The sequence below is a fragment of the Triticum urartu genome, chromosome 1A (genome assembly GCF_056163025.1).
Source record: "Triticum urartu cultivar PI428250 chromosome 1A, HENAU_Tu73, whole genome shotgun sequence".
Taxonomy (NCBI): Eukaryota; Viridiplantae; Streptophyta; class Magnoliopsida; order Poales; family Poaceae; genus Triticum; species Triticum urartu.
In genome coordinates this window covers 405,895,079-405,909,043 of record NC_141873.1, presented here as the reverse complement: position 1 = coordinate 405,909,043, position 13,965 = coordinate 405,895,079, and positions in this window count along the sequence as shown.

Genomic DNA, 13,965 nt, shown 5'->3' with positions numbered 1-13,965 from the left:
CCAAACGGAATAAAAACTGACGGAGATTTTTTTTGAAATATATATGATTTTTGGGAATAAAAATCCACGCGAGACGGTGCGCGAGGTGGCCACGAGGTAGGGGGGCACGCCTGCCCCCCTGGGCGCGCCCCTGACCCTTGTGGGCCACCCGTAAGGCGGTTGGTGCCCTTCTTTTGCCGCAAGAAATCTAATTTACGGATAGAGATCGTGTCAAAATGTCATCCCAATCGGAGTTACGGATCTCCGGGAATATAAGAAACGGTGAAAGGGAAGAATCTAAGCACGCAGAAACAGAGAGAGACAGAGAGACATATCCAATCTCGGAGGGGCTCTCACCCCTCCCGTGGCATGGAGGCCATGGACCAGAGGGGAAACCCTTCTCCCATCTAGGGAGGAGGTCAAGGAAGAAGAACAAGGAGGGGGGCTCTCTCCCCCTCGCTTCCGGTGGCACCGGAGTGCCACCGGGGGCCATCATCATCACCGTGATCTACACCAACACCTCCGCCATCTTCACCAACATCTCCATCACCTTCCCCCTCTATCTACAGCGGTCCACTCTCCCGCAACCCGCTATACCCTCTACTTGAACATGGTGCTTTATGCTTCATATTATTATCCAATGATGTGTTGCCATCCTATGATGTCTGAGTAGATTTTCGTTGTCCTATCGGTGGTTGATGAATTGCTATGATTGATTTAATTTTCTTGTGGTTATGTTATTGTCCTTTGGTGCCCATCATATGATTGCGCGCATGGATCACACCCTAGGGTTAGTTGTATGTTGATAGGACTATGTATTGGAGGGCAAGAGCGACAGAAGCTTCAACCTAGCATAGAAATTGATGCATACGGGATTAAAGGGGGACCAATATACCTTAATGCTATGGTTGGGTTTTACCTTAATGAACATTAGTATTTGCGGATGCTTGCTAATAGTTCCAATCATAAGTGCATAGAATTCCAAGTCAGGGATGACATGCTAGTAGTGACCTCTCCCACATAATGCTTGCTATCGGTCTAGTAAAGTACTCAATTGCTTAGGGGCAATTCCACAACTCCTACCACCACTTTTCCACACTCGCTATATTTACTTTATTGTTTATTTATCTGAACAGCCCCTACTTTTTATTTACATACTCTTTATTATCTTGCAAACCTACCCAACAACACCTACAAAGTACTTCTAGTTTCATACTTGTTCTAGGTAAAGCGAACGTTAAGCGTGCGTAGAGTTGTATCGGTGGTCGATAGAACTTGAGGGAATATTTGTTCTACCTTTAGCTCCTCGTTGGGTTCGACACTCTTACTTATCGAAAACTATTGCGATCTCCTATACTTGTTGGTTATCAGGGGATGAGAGGTAGAAAATGATGCACATGCAGCGACATAGCGAGCTGGGGAAGTAGAGCTAAGGCGGTTTCGAACGAATATATACCTGAAGGTCGTCGGGATGTGGATAGGTGGGCGGCGGGAGGCCGGATCCGCCCACAGGCAACGACGAAGGTATCGGAGGACCTCCCGCGCCGGCGCTCGGCCAAAGATAACGGTGCGGCCGGCAGTGGGTCTCCTCCCTCGCTATCGAGGACGGCCTAACAGTGCCCCTCCTCCCCTTCACCGGCGGAGGGGGATACGTCCGGATCTGTAACCAGCGGTGAGGATAGAAAGCCAGTGTTTTTTGAAGGGAGAAAGACAGTGTTACTACCCCTATCTTGTTTAGATCTGGAGAGGATGACAGTGTGTGAATAGAGCAACCCTAGCAAGCAAGCGCGGAGGCTCCGACCTATATATACGTAGTGGGGTAGTTTTCCTTTTTCACTCCATCAAAACAATCGTTTAAAATTGTGTACTACTACATGCCAGGTCACGGTTTTTTAGTTGTTGATTGTTTTTTGAGATAGCTACCTGCTTGTTCCAAGTGGTGTTACGGTGTGCCAGGTCGCACTTTGTATCGTTCAAGTCTGGTACTACAAGTCCCTCCATTAAATGAACAACCACCCCTCGTAAAAATTGTGAACAAGCCCACGGCTAAAATTAGCGGAAACGTGGGTAGCCCCAACATGCATTATTATTTATATTTTCTACTCCCTCCGTTCCTAAATATAAGTCTTTTTTATTAGCCACACCTAAGACAAGAATTTTTTTATTAGCAGTGAACCCCACATGTCATAGACACAAAAATTGTGGCAAGATTCCCTTAGGAAAGCCAAAGTGTGTCTAACAATTTGAGCAACTTAGGTTAGGCAAGCGTGGAAAGTGTGGGAAAAATAATGTGGCAACATAATACAAACATAGTCATAATCCAAACAGCCCCGTAATTTTTTGTGACATGCATAAAAATTTGGTTAGTTAAATTTATAGTCAAAATTTGGCAAGGTGCATTAGATCAACACATGCAAGTATTAAAAGGAAGTCACGACATGCATGCATGCATTGTAATCCCTCCGTTTCCAAATATAAGTCTTTTTAGAGATTGCAATAAGTGACTACATACGAAGCAAAATATGTCTACTCCTACATACGAAGTAGCGCATTTGAAGTGTGTAAAAAGACTTATATCTAGTGCAGTGCTTCGATGTGTCGCGTCAACTCGTACAAGACCGAGAAATTTTATTACTACAACACCCTCTCCCTCGCGGACCGAGCTCCAGTGCCTTAACTGCACCTGCCTTTGGCTGCATGACAGGAGGGCCAACCACCTGTTGGGCCCACCTATCATAGACACAAAGGAAGGAGCAATAAGTAGAAGCTTTTGCTACACGCTATCCCTCCCGCACGAGGTGGACGGACATGCAGCAGTGGATTCGATACTGTAGAAGTAGGAGTAACATCATTGTTCATCTTCTCGAAGAGGCAAAGAGCCAAGCGCAACCCGAACGTGGCAGTTGCGAACGCTCGCGTGGTGCGGTTCCTTGGAGTACTAGCCAGGCTCTTGCATGAGACAAAATTGCTATTGTTTAACAATTAAACTCCATTATCCATTGGTTGATACTCATTCTGCATAGGTCCACGCGCTTAGCACCGTTTCCTCCTGGGGTCACCAATGTTTATTTGCTAATTAATAGCATTGCATGCAATGAAGTAGCCATTGCAAGTCATTAAAAGCATGCACACCTCTCATCTCTTATTGGTTGATATGTCAAGAAACAAGAAACAAGGTAGAAGTTAATGCACCGCGCCTAAGTGTTTTGGGACTATTTGGTTTTCGTAAGATGACTTACACACCTAGACGGAGGGAGTAGTATAGCCCTGTAAACCGGAAAGGAGTATTTGCCTTTCTAGAGATTTCAACAAGTGACTAGACTACACCGTGTGCAGTACTCCCCCCTTTCGGTTTATAGGGCTCAAATCTCAAATCTCATGAACCAAGGCATTTTGCGATTGGAGGAATGTATCTCGTACTTTACAAAACTACCCTAATTAAACTCATGCATTAATTATGTTGTTCTCTTGTTTTCCTCTCCACCTTGGTCGCCATGCACAATATTGAGCACTCCTATATGACTAGCCGCTCTATCTACATGCGGGACATTTCAAAGCATCCGGGCCCGCGTGCCATCCACCAAATCACAGCGAGGCGCTACAGTCGAGACTCAACTGTCACCCCGGCGTGGCCATCATGACCCGTCATATCACAAAACCCACACCTTTACCAGTAGTGGTAAGGTGGCCTCCAAGTTGGACTGGACGAAGCAACCATCATTTCACTGGAACGCTCGTTCAAGCCCTTTCTTCCCTTTCTTGAAGAAAACCTCACTCCAGGCTACTCACTTCTGCCATTTTTCTTCTGTACCGACGAAGGAAAGGTGGGCGAATCATTTATGCTGCTATATTTTCATTCCAAGAATCTTCTTTTTGCGAAGCACCGACCGATTCTCACATCCTATTCTTTTCCCGTTTTCATTGCGATTGTGGTTTCCTTTCGATTGCTTTTTGTTTGTCAGTTCATTGGTGGATCCTGGAGCACTAGGCAAAGAGTTGCCGGCGGACAACCCACTGGAGACAGCGATCTCCAGGAAGCAAGCACCGACCAACGAGTTGACCATGTTGGCGGGCCAACCCATGGAGACGAAGAACTCCAAGAAACAAGCACTGGCCAAAGAGTTGAGGACGTTGGCGGACGAACTCCTCAATGAAAGTTGGAAGAACAGCAAGGGCCCCACCGTGCCTACCCCAGGAACTCTGATTGCCACCTATGTGAGGCTCAAGACCGAGTTTGAGGAGATAGTCGCCGTTGAGAAGCAGTATTCCCCTGGCAAGGTGATGGCCCCCATCGAGGACGAGGAGATGGCCCCCAGAGGGATGAGATCCCCCGGAGCTGCACAAGGTAAAAAATAATGGCTTATTACCATAGTTGTGGTTTTTGATTATTTGCAATGTGCTTGCTAATATGTTAGGGTTGTGCAGGTGCCGGTGGACGTCCTTGATGATTCCGAGGTCGTGGCCCGTCCTGTTGGCATCGCCCCGGAGATCGATTCCGATGCCGTTGTCCATCCCGTGGACATCACCCGAGAGATCGATTTCGATGTCGCGGTCAGTCCTGTGGACATCGCCCCAGAAATCGATTCCCATGCCGCTGTCCGTGTTGTGGTCATTGCCCGAGAGATCAATGACAAGAAATAGTTGGTCGCACTAATCCTTCTGGGTAGTTTGCATTGCCCTATGTTTAATTACCAGAACGATGCGTGTTATCAAACCATCTTAGGGCTAGTGCACTGTCTTCTGTGGGCGGATCTTGCTACTTTTGTTTGATAGTGAATCATGCGAACCCTCTCCGAGTTATGGAAACAGATGTATCCTCACCAACTTTTGATGTAATATATGGCATGCTTAGATGTAAGTTTGAACTGTTTATTATATCAGCAAGGCTTGTTTGATGATTCTTGGTGTTAGTAGGCTAGCTACTGTGCGAGCTATAGTACTTGCAAAACACTCACCGAAGAGAAACGTTGGGGCTGATGAGCTCGTGGTACGCTTATACTTATCCCTCGTCGATCGACCAATAGCCCTAGCTCCTAAAATTGTAGGCTTAGCGATCGATCAGACAATAGTCGACATACATTCAGGCCTCATTTGGTTCATCGGGTAGGAAAATCGTAGCAAAAGTATAGAGAACGTGCAACACAAAATCATAGCAGTGCAGAGACATACTCCCTCCATTCCAAAATAGATGACCTAGGCGGGCTAGTTTGGCCTAGTGGGTTTCAGTGATATGACGTGGTACAGTGCTGTCTAGTCTTCGCGTGTGGTAGCAGTATTGCGGGTATAGTAAGTTTTCTTGAAGAAGCGGAATTCAACGAAGTCATGATGGTTCCTTCGTCTGAACAACTTACAGTGGGAAAGGTTGGGCCTGCGATACGATCGGGGTAGACCAGGATAATTTTGTGCATGGCAGGTGGACCAGGATGGTCGACGTCCCACATGTCGGCGAATGAAAGTATTCTTTCCGATATAGAGGATGAGCAACGAGTATTCATTGTTTATTTTTGATGAAATCTATTGTCTCCACTGTTACGGCGGAGGAGTGTGAAACACGGCAGCCCAGTGAACTTGGCATGTGCACCACTCCCTCCTTCCTCATGTAATGCCCAGGTTACAACTTTTTCTCCCTTTCTCTCTATCTATTTCCTCTCAAATGTTTTTTACCTTTCTTTTTTAAGACACAATTTTTATGCCTTTTTTTAGAATTATTTTTTATACCTAGGAGCACGTGTAGAGACGGGCTCTTGTAGAGCCTGCTCCTTGACTTTGTCAATGCCTCTCTCTCCTCCACATAAGGAGTACTACTTGCTATGCATGCATGCGACGGGCAGCTGGCGTCTTGAGGGGCCAGGGCGGTGAGAGCAGGCTCCAGAAGCGGTCCGGACTCCAGCATGGCCCACCTCACATTATCACCATATATTTCTTGGAGTCCGTGCGTGGCAGGCGGGCGATCTCTTCTCTCTCCCCCGTTTATCTCTTCTCAGTCGACGCCCGCCGAGCGATTAGATTTCAGTTATCGACGGTTTATTCAATTACGGTCCCACATGTCAGTGAAATTGCAAGACAACGCGTGTCCCCTCTGGTGAGCGGCGTGCGAGCCGGACTGTCGGGGTTGCGACGTGCACGAGTCGTAAGTGTGCCGCCTTTTCCTTTAGAACTTGCGAAGCGCAACATTTTCGCGCGATCGATCGATAGAAATCCAGAACAAAATGACGAGGGCGGTGCTTTCCCGCTCGTTAGGCGGGCTAGTTCGTGTGATATGACGTGCTATAGTGCCGTCCACTTGCTCCATTTTTATGTAAGCAAGAGTTTACACTCTTATGCAGGAGGAGTGCGAAACACCGCGGATCTGATTTTGATCGAGGGATAACTGTTCCCTGCCAAATAATGGAGGATTGTTAGCGATTATAGCATGATAGTCAGGGCATCTCCAGCGCTGGCCCACAAATTTACACCGGCATCTGTCCGAGGACACTGATGGATGCCATCCGATGCTGCCCTCATACCTTTCGACAACTATATGAAGTAACCGGACGAAATTAATGCAAACAAAGAAAATTTCAAATTAACCGGATGAAATTCATTACATTTCGAAAACTTTTCCTACAAACTGGACGAAATTCATTACATATTTCGCACAAACCGTACTAAAACCTACTGTAAACCTAATCTAAACGATCGTCGGCGCCCGACCACCATGTCCGGCCATGAACCCGAGAAAGCCGGCCATTGCCTTTGCCTCCTCCTCATCCGCCTCGATAACCTCCTCCTCCGGAGCACAAGGTTCTGAAGATTTCCGCCTCCACGTCGCTGTCAAGCGGCTAATCGGCCGCCGATGTTTACCCCACCAAGCTTGGCGTCGACTGAGTGGAGTAGCGATGGCCTTCCCAGGACCAGAGCGGCGGCGACCTACCGTGTACTACTCTTCCTCGCTGCCGGCTGCGCCCGCGCACGCGCGCCGACTTCGTGGTCGTGGTGGCGGAGGGCGGCCGGGGGGGGGGGGTGCCATTGATCTCCTTCGTTTGCTCCTATGACAGTATGTCGAAGAGAGCTTTGGAGCGCGCCCGGAGCGGAGCCGCCGATGTCCCTCGTCTGCTCCTGCGACAGTACGTCCAAGAGAGCTTCGGAGCGCCAGGAGGCCATGGTTGAAGTGGTGCCGACAGAAGGAAGGGACCGGAGGAAAATAAGTGTGGGTCTTTGGCTATGGCTGGGAGCTGGGGCTCAAGTTAATATAGCGGGCGAATGGCAATGAGCCACGGCAGACGGATGGAGAATTCGCGCCGGAGTAGGTTCGTCGAGCGTGAATGCGGACGCTGCTTCAGTGACTTAACTGCAGATGCGTTTGGGTTACTGACATGTGGGCCCAACGGGCATCTGGCCCGCATGTCAGTGGCACACCAATTGCACCTGCAGTTAAGTCCGGTGAATGCGGCATTGACATTCTGGAGAGACGGTGACCGTTTCAGGCGGGAAGCGCACGCTAGCAATGGAAGGGGTTTCGGTGTGCAGTGGCACTAAGATCGGTCGCTCACGATAGTACATACTCCGTACCATACTACCATAGTACCCTCTCTAGCTTAGGCTGTTTTATAGATTGTCGTTGTGATGGACGATATACATGAGCAAGGCGGTCCGAGTATGACCGTTGGTGTTGAGCTAGGTGAATACATGCTCGGCGTTCGCATAGGCCTCCATCAAACTTCTAAACAGTAATGTCAGGCACCGCCGGGGCGCGCAGGTGATGGGCTTGCCGTTTGCGTTGCGCCATGAGCAGGACTTTGATTTAGAGGGCGACGTGCATGCATTAGCATGCTTTGACAGCGTGAGCGTGAGTGTCTGACGCGAAGTATTTCATTTTCGTTTGGCTGATGAGGGTGCGTTGCAGCGACGAGTCCGTGGTTTGATTCCCCACATACGCATAATTTTGGTTTTTACAGTATTTCTTTCTCCATTGATAGGTAGGCCCGCGTAGATAGATAAAGAACACGAGCTGATGAGGCGCATGCGGACTGTTTGACTGGTCAACCAGACAAATACGGAGCTATACGCTGAGCCAGTGACCGTATAATCACCATATCTCGTATACAAGAGTAAATTACACGATAGTACCACATTTGGGGCGGTGGTGGCGGATTGATACCACTTTTCGTAATTTTTACATGTCAGTACCATGTTTGGGACTGCCTGTTACAAAATAGTCTAAACCGCGTATTGACAGTGTATCTGACCGTTAAGGCCCGCCTGTCAAGTGCTGATGTGGCATGTTCTTTTCCAAAAAAGACCCTTACCTCTTATTTAATTATGCATCCATCCCTGGTTTGGTAAAAAGGGCCCTGCTAGGATTTTTTTTTAAAAAACCTACACACGCGCCCAGCGCGATGCCAGGAGTCGAACTAGCGATGGTGGGTTCGCAGCGCAACGTCGCTGCCATTGCGCCACAGCATATTTCCTCTCGACGTGCACGCTTTTATAGGTTGGGCCATTTCGTTTTTTTCCTGTACTTGTTTTTATTCCTGTTTTTTTTGTATGTCTCTTTTATCTTTTCTCAGATGGGACGTACGCAATGTGCGTATCATATATAGAAAAAGTTACACACATTGTGTATATAATGTATGTGTTCGATGAACATTTTTATAGTACGGAAAAAAGTCATCGTATATTTAAATGTTCATCTTATATTTCAATAAGATCATTGTATATTAAAATATGATACACTTTTTTAATATATGATGCAATGAACATTTTTTTAATTATATGACGTGATGATGTTTTTTAATATCATATAACCTTTTTCAGTATCGTATAACATTTAATAAGAAAATTTTAATATACACATCTTTTTAATATACGATGAACTTTTTGTAAATAGGGAAACACAAACAAACATATATGTTCACACATTTTTCTTAATATACGGTGTACATTTTTGTATTTATGTTGAACAATTTTCTAATATACGATGAACATTTTTGTAATTTATGTTGAACATTTTCTTAATACATGATGAGTTATTTTATTTCATTTCTAAATTTATTATGATAACATTTTTTAATACATGTTATCAACTTTTTAATAATAGTGTGTTTACCAAAATATAATAAATATACGAGTAAGTAAAAAAACTGTGTGTTGGGCATATAATTTTTGCAATAGTTGCGTATTTGTATAATATAATGAGGTTACACAATAATTGTGCATGCTTGTGGTCCTAGCGAAGACACATAGAATTTGGGCCGTGCATGTAATAGTATCTTCTAAAAAAAGTCCACTTAATTCTTATTAAATGTTAAAATTAACGGAAATGTTAAAAATCAGACAAAAATGTAATAATATTATAATCAATAATTAAAAAAAAAGAAAAATGAGTTATTAACGGAACGTATCCGCGATGGGCCCAACAGCCAGCCCAACGTGTTCAAGCTGCTATAAAAGAAATCTCGCATCTTATGTAGCACTTGCGTCCAAGTGGCCTGGTGGTTTGCGCGCGTCGGCTTTGTCTGCGGGGTCGCAGGTTTGAATCCTGTTGGGCGCCGTTTTACGTTTAATTTTTATATTTGTCCAGTTTGATGAAAACTTTCAAACAAGGTCGGCGGAGATCCAAACACGGTGGGGGTGTCGCCGACAAAGTCGGAAGGAGAACGACGACGTCTGGCCAGCATGTGAGAAGTAGTAGTACTAGTAGTTAGTGTGTGTGCCTGTGTCTGAGTACGAGCATGTACCAATACTACTAGTTACTACTGTAGTTTTTAGAGCAAATTACCAGTACATTAGCCTAGACTAAATGGAAAATTTTCTATCCTAAGCATCAAATGGCATCTCTTTCTCTATAAGAATTGAGATGCATGTCATCTCACTTCCTATGATTTTCATATTCCTATCCTATGAACAAAAGGAGGCCTCTGTTGGAGTAACTACTGTAGCTAGCAGTACTGCTGGTACAGTAGTTTTCCCCAACAAGCGGAATTCAACGAAGTCATGATGGTTCCTTCGTCCGAGCAACTTCAAAGTGGGAAGTGGGCCTGTGATTTGACGGCTCATTGGTCATTGTTACTGCCGCGCGACGACCTGGGTGACTCTCCCTTGGAGTTCTGCGTGCATGGCAAGTGGACCAGGATGGTCGACGTCCCACATGTTGGCGAACGAAAGTATTCTTTCCGATATTGAGGAGCAAGGAAACCGCGTGGTATAGTATCAGTGCTGATTGGTTCGCAAAAAAGTAGTATCACTGCCGATTTATAATTATTTTTTATTTCTGATGAATGCTAGCGTTTCAACTCTTACGACGAAGGGTGCCAAACACGGCATGTGCTGGATGTCCCACACGTCAGCGAAAGGAGTGGGACATGAACAGCGTGGTAGAGCCCAGCGTAAAAAAACAGCATGGTAGAGCATCTCCACTTCTTCCACTTCTGGGTCGGAGACCACACGTAGTAGTACTTAGTGGTATGAACGATATAAAGTGCGACCTGGAGAGAAAGACACGTCTAGTTGGAAGGTCTCGGGGCATACACGTAAACAAATATAAAAGTTAATATGTGCCTCCAACTAATATAGTAGTAGTAGAGTACTTAGGCACGTACTCCATAACATCACTGTTGAGGGAGTCCTGGATTAGGGGGTGTCCGGATAGCCGGACTATAACCTTTGGCCGGACTCTCGGACTATGAAGATACAAGATTGAAGACTTCGTCCCGTGTCCGGATGGGACTTTCCTTGGCGTGGAAGGCAAGCTTGGCAATACGGATATGTAGATCTCCTCCCATTGTAACCGACTCTGTGTAACCCTAGCCCTCTCCGGTGTCTATATAAACTGGAGGGTTTTAGTCCATAGGACGAACAACAATCATACCATAGGCTAGCTTCTAGGGTTTAGCCTCTTTGATCTCGTGGTAGATATACTCTTGTACTACCCATATCATCAATATTAATCAAGCAGGAGTAGGGTTTTACCTCCAACGAGAGGGCCCGAACCTGAACATTGTGTCCCTTGTCTCCTGTTACCATCCGCCTAGACGCACAGTTCGGGACCCCCTGCCCGAGATCCGCCGGTTTTGACACCGACACTGGTGCTTTCATTGAGAGTTCCTCTGTGTCGTCACCTTTAGGCCCGATGGCTCCTTCGATCTTCAACAACGATGCGGTCCAGGGTGAGACCTTTCTCCCCAGACAGATCTTCATGTTCGGCGGCTTTGCACTGCGGGCTAATTCGCTTGGCCATCTGGAGCAGATTGAAAGCTACGCCCCTGGCCATCAGGTCAAATTTGGAAGTTTGAACTACACGGCCGCCATCCGTGGAGACTTGATCTTCGACGAATTCGAGCCACAGCCGGGCGCGCCGCACTGTCAGGATGGGTATGACGTAGCTCTGCCACCGAACAGTACCCTAGAGGCCGCGCCCGCATCAGCTCCGACCCTTAGCTCGGAGCCAACTGCGCCGATCGAGGACGGGTGGCTGGACACCGCCTCGGGGGCTGCAGTCTCAACGGCGATCGAGCCGAACACCAGCCTCATCCTCTGCGAAGCCCATGACTCCAAGGTGCCGGACTCTTTTTCGGACTCCGAACCTTCCGCGCCCCTGCCAATCGAATCTGATTGGGCGCCGATCATGGAATTCACCGCCGCGGATATCTTTCAGCACTCGCCCTTCGGCGACATTCTGAATTCACTAAGGTCTCTCTCTTTGTCAGGAGAGCCCTGGCCGGACTATGGCCAACAGGATTGGGATGCGGACGACGAAGAAATTCAACGCCCACCCACCACCCACTTCGTAGCCACTGTCGATGATCTAACCGACATGCTCGACTTCGACTCTAAAGACATTGACGGTATGGACGATGATGTAGGAGACGAACATGAACCAGCGCCTATAGGGCACTGGAAAGCCACCTCGTCATATGACATATATGGTGGATACACCCAAAGAAGGCAATGGCGACGGAACAACGGGGGACGACCCCTCCAAGAAGCAACCCAAGCACCGACGTCAGCGGCGCCGCTCTAAGTCCCGCCAAAGTAAAAATGGTGATGCCGGCACGGGAGATAATAACACCCCGGACAGTGCCGAAGACAATTCCCTCCAGCAAGATTCAGCGCAGGAGGATGGAGAAGCCATCCCCCCCTGAGAGAGCGGCAGACAGAGAAGAAGAGGATGATAATTACATGCCTCCCTCCGAAGACGAGGCAAGCCTCGGCGACGACGAATTTGTCGTGCCTGAGGATCCCGTCGAACAAGAGCAGTTTAAGCGCAGGCTTATGGCCACGACGAGTAGCCTTAAGAAAAAACAGCAACAGCTTAGAGCTGATCAAGACTTGCTAGCCGACAGATGGACGGAAGTCCTTGCGGCCGACGAATACAAACTCGAACGCCCCTCCAAGAGCTACCCAAAGCGCAGGTCGCTACCCCGTTTAGAGGAGGAAGCACTTAAGCCTATATCACCAGTGCATGATGCGGCTGACCGGCCACCTCACGGCCGCGACAGAGAGTCCTCCCGACCCTCCACTCAAGCCGCACCCTAGCGTCGCTCAAAAAATACCAAGGCACGGGGAAATGCGCTAGACCTGCGAGATATGTTGGAAGACAGGGCAAGGCAAACAAGATCGATCTACGGATTGCGCGGGCGCCCCACGACACGAGACGATAACCGTCACGCCGGATACGGTAAATCCGGCCGGGCCAAACACAACAGACAAAGCTCATTTGAGCTACGTCGTGATACAACCCAGTACAGAGGCGCCGCACACCCACTATGCTTCACAGATGAAGTAATGGATCATCAAATCCCAGAGGGTTTCAAACCCATAAACATAGAATCATACGATGGCACAACAGATCCTGCGGTATGGATCGAGGACTATCTCCTTCATATCCACATGGCCCGTGGCGATGATCTACACGCCATCAAATACCTCCCACTCAAGCTTAAAGGACCAGCTCGGCATTGGCTTAACAGCCTGCCAGCAGAATCAATTGGTTGTTGGGAGGACCTGGAAGCCGCATTCCTCGACAATTTCCAGGGCACTTATGTGCAACCACCAGACGCCGATGACCTGAGCCACATAATTCAGCAGCCAGAAGAATCTGCCAGACAATTCTAGACACGGTTCCTAACCAAGAAAAATCAAATCGTCGACTGCCCGGACGCAGAGGCCCTAGTAGCCTTCAAGCATAACATCCGTGACGAGTGGCTTGCCCGGCACCTTGGACAGGAAAAGCCAAAATCTATGGTATCCCTCACGACACTCATGACCCGCTTTTTCGTGGGAGAAGATAGCTGGATGGCTCATAGCAATAACATGACCAAGAGCCCTGGTAATTCGGATACCAAGGACAGCAATGGCTGGTCACGTCACAACAAGCACAAGCACCGCATTAATAGCGACAACGCTGAAGATACGGCAGTTAATGCCGGATTCAGAGGCTCTAAGCCCGGTCAGCGGAAAAAGCCATTTAAGAGGAACACTCCGGGCCCGTCCAGTTTGGACCGTATACTCGATCGCTCGTGCCAGATACATGGCACCCCCGAAAAACCAGCCAATCACACTAACAGGGATTGTTGTGTGTTCAAGCAGGCCGGCAAGTTAAATGCCGAAAACAGAGACAAGGGGCTGCACAACGACGAGGACGAAGAAGGGAGCGGAAGGGCTTCCCCCCACAAGTGCGGACGGTGAACATGATATACGCAACCCACATCCCCAAAAGGGAGCGGAAACGTGCACTCAGGGACGTATACGCGTTGGAGACAGTCGCCCCAAAGTTCAACCCATGGTCCTCCTGCCCGATCACTTTTGATCGAAGGGACCACCCCACTAGCATCCGCCATGGTGGATTCGCCGCATTGGTTCTAGACCCAATCATTGACGGATTTCACCTCACTAGAGTCCTTATGGACGGCGGCAGCAGCCTGAACCTGCTTTATCAGGATACCGTGCGGAAAATGGGCATAGATCCCTCAAGGATTAAACCCACAAAAACAACCTTTAAAGGCG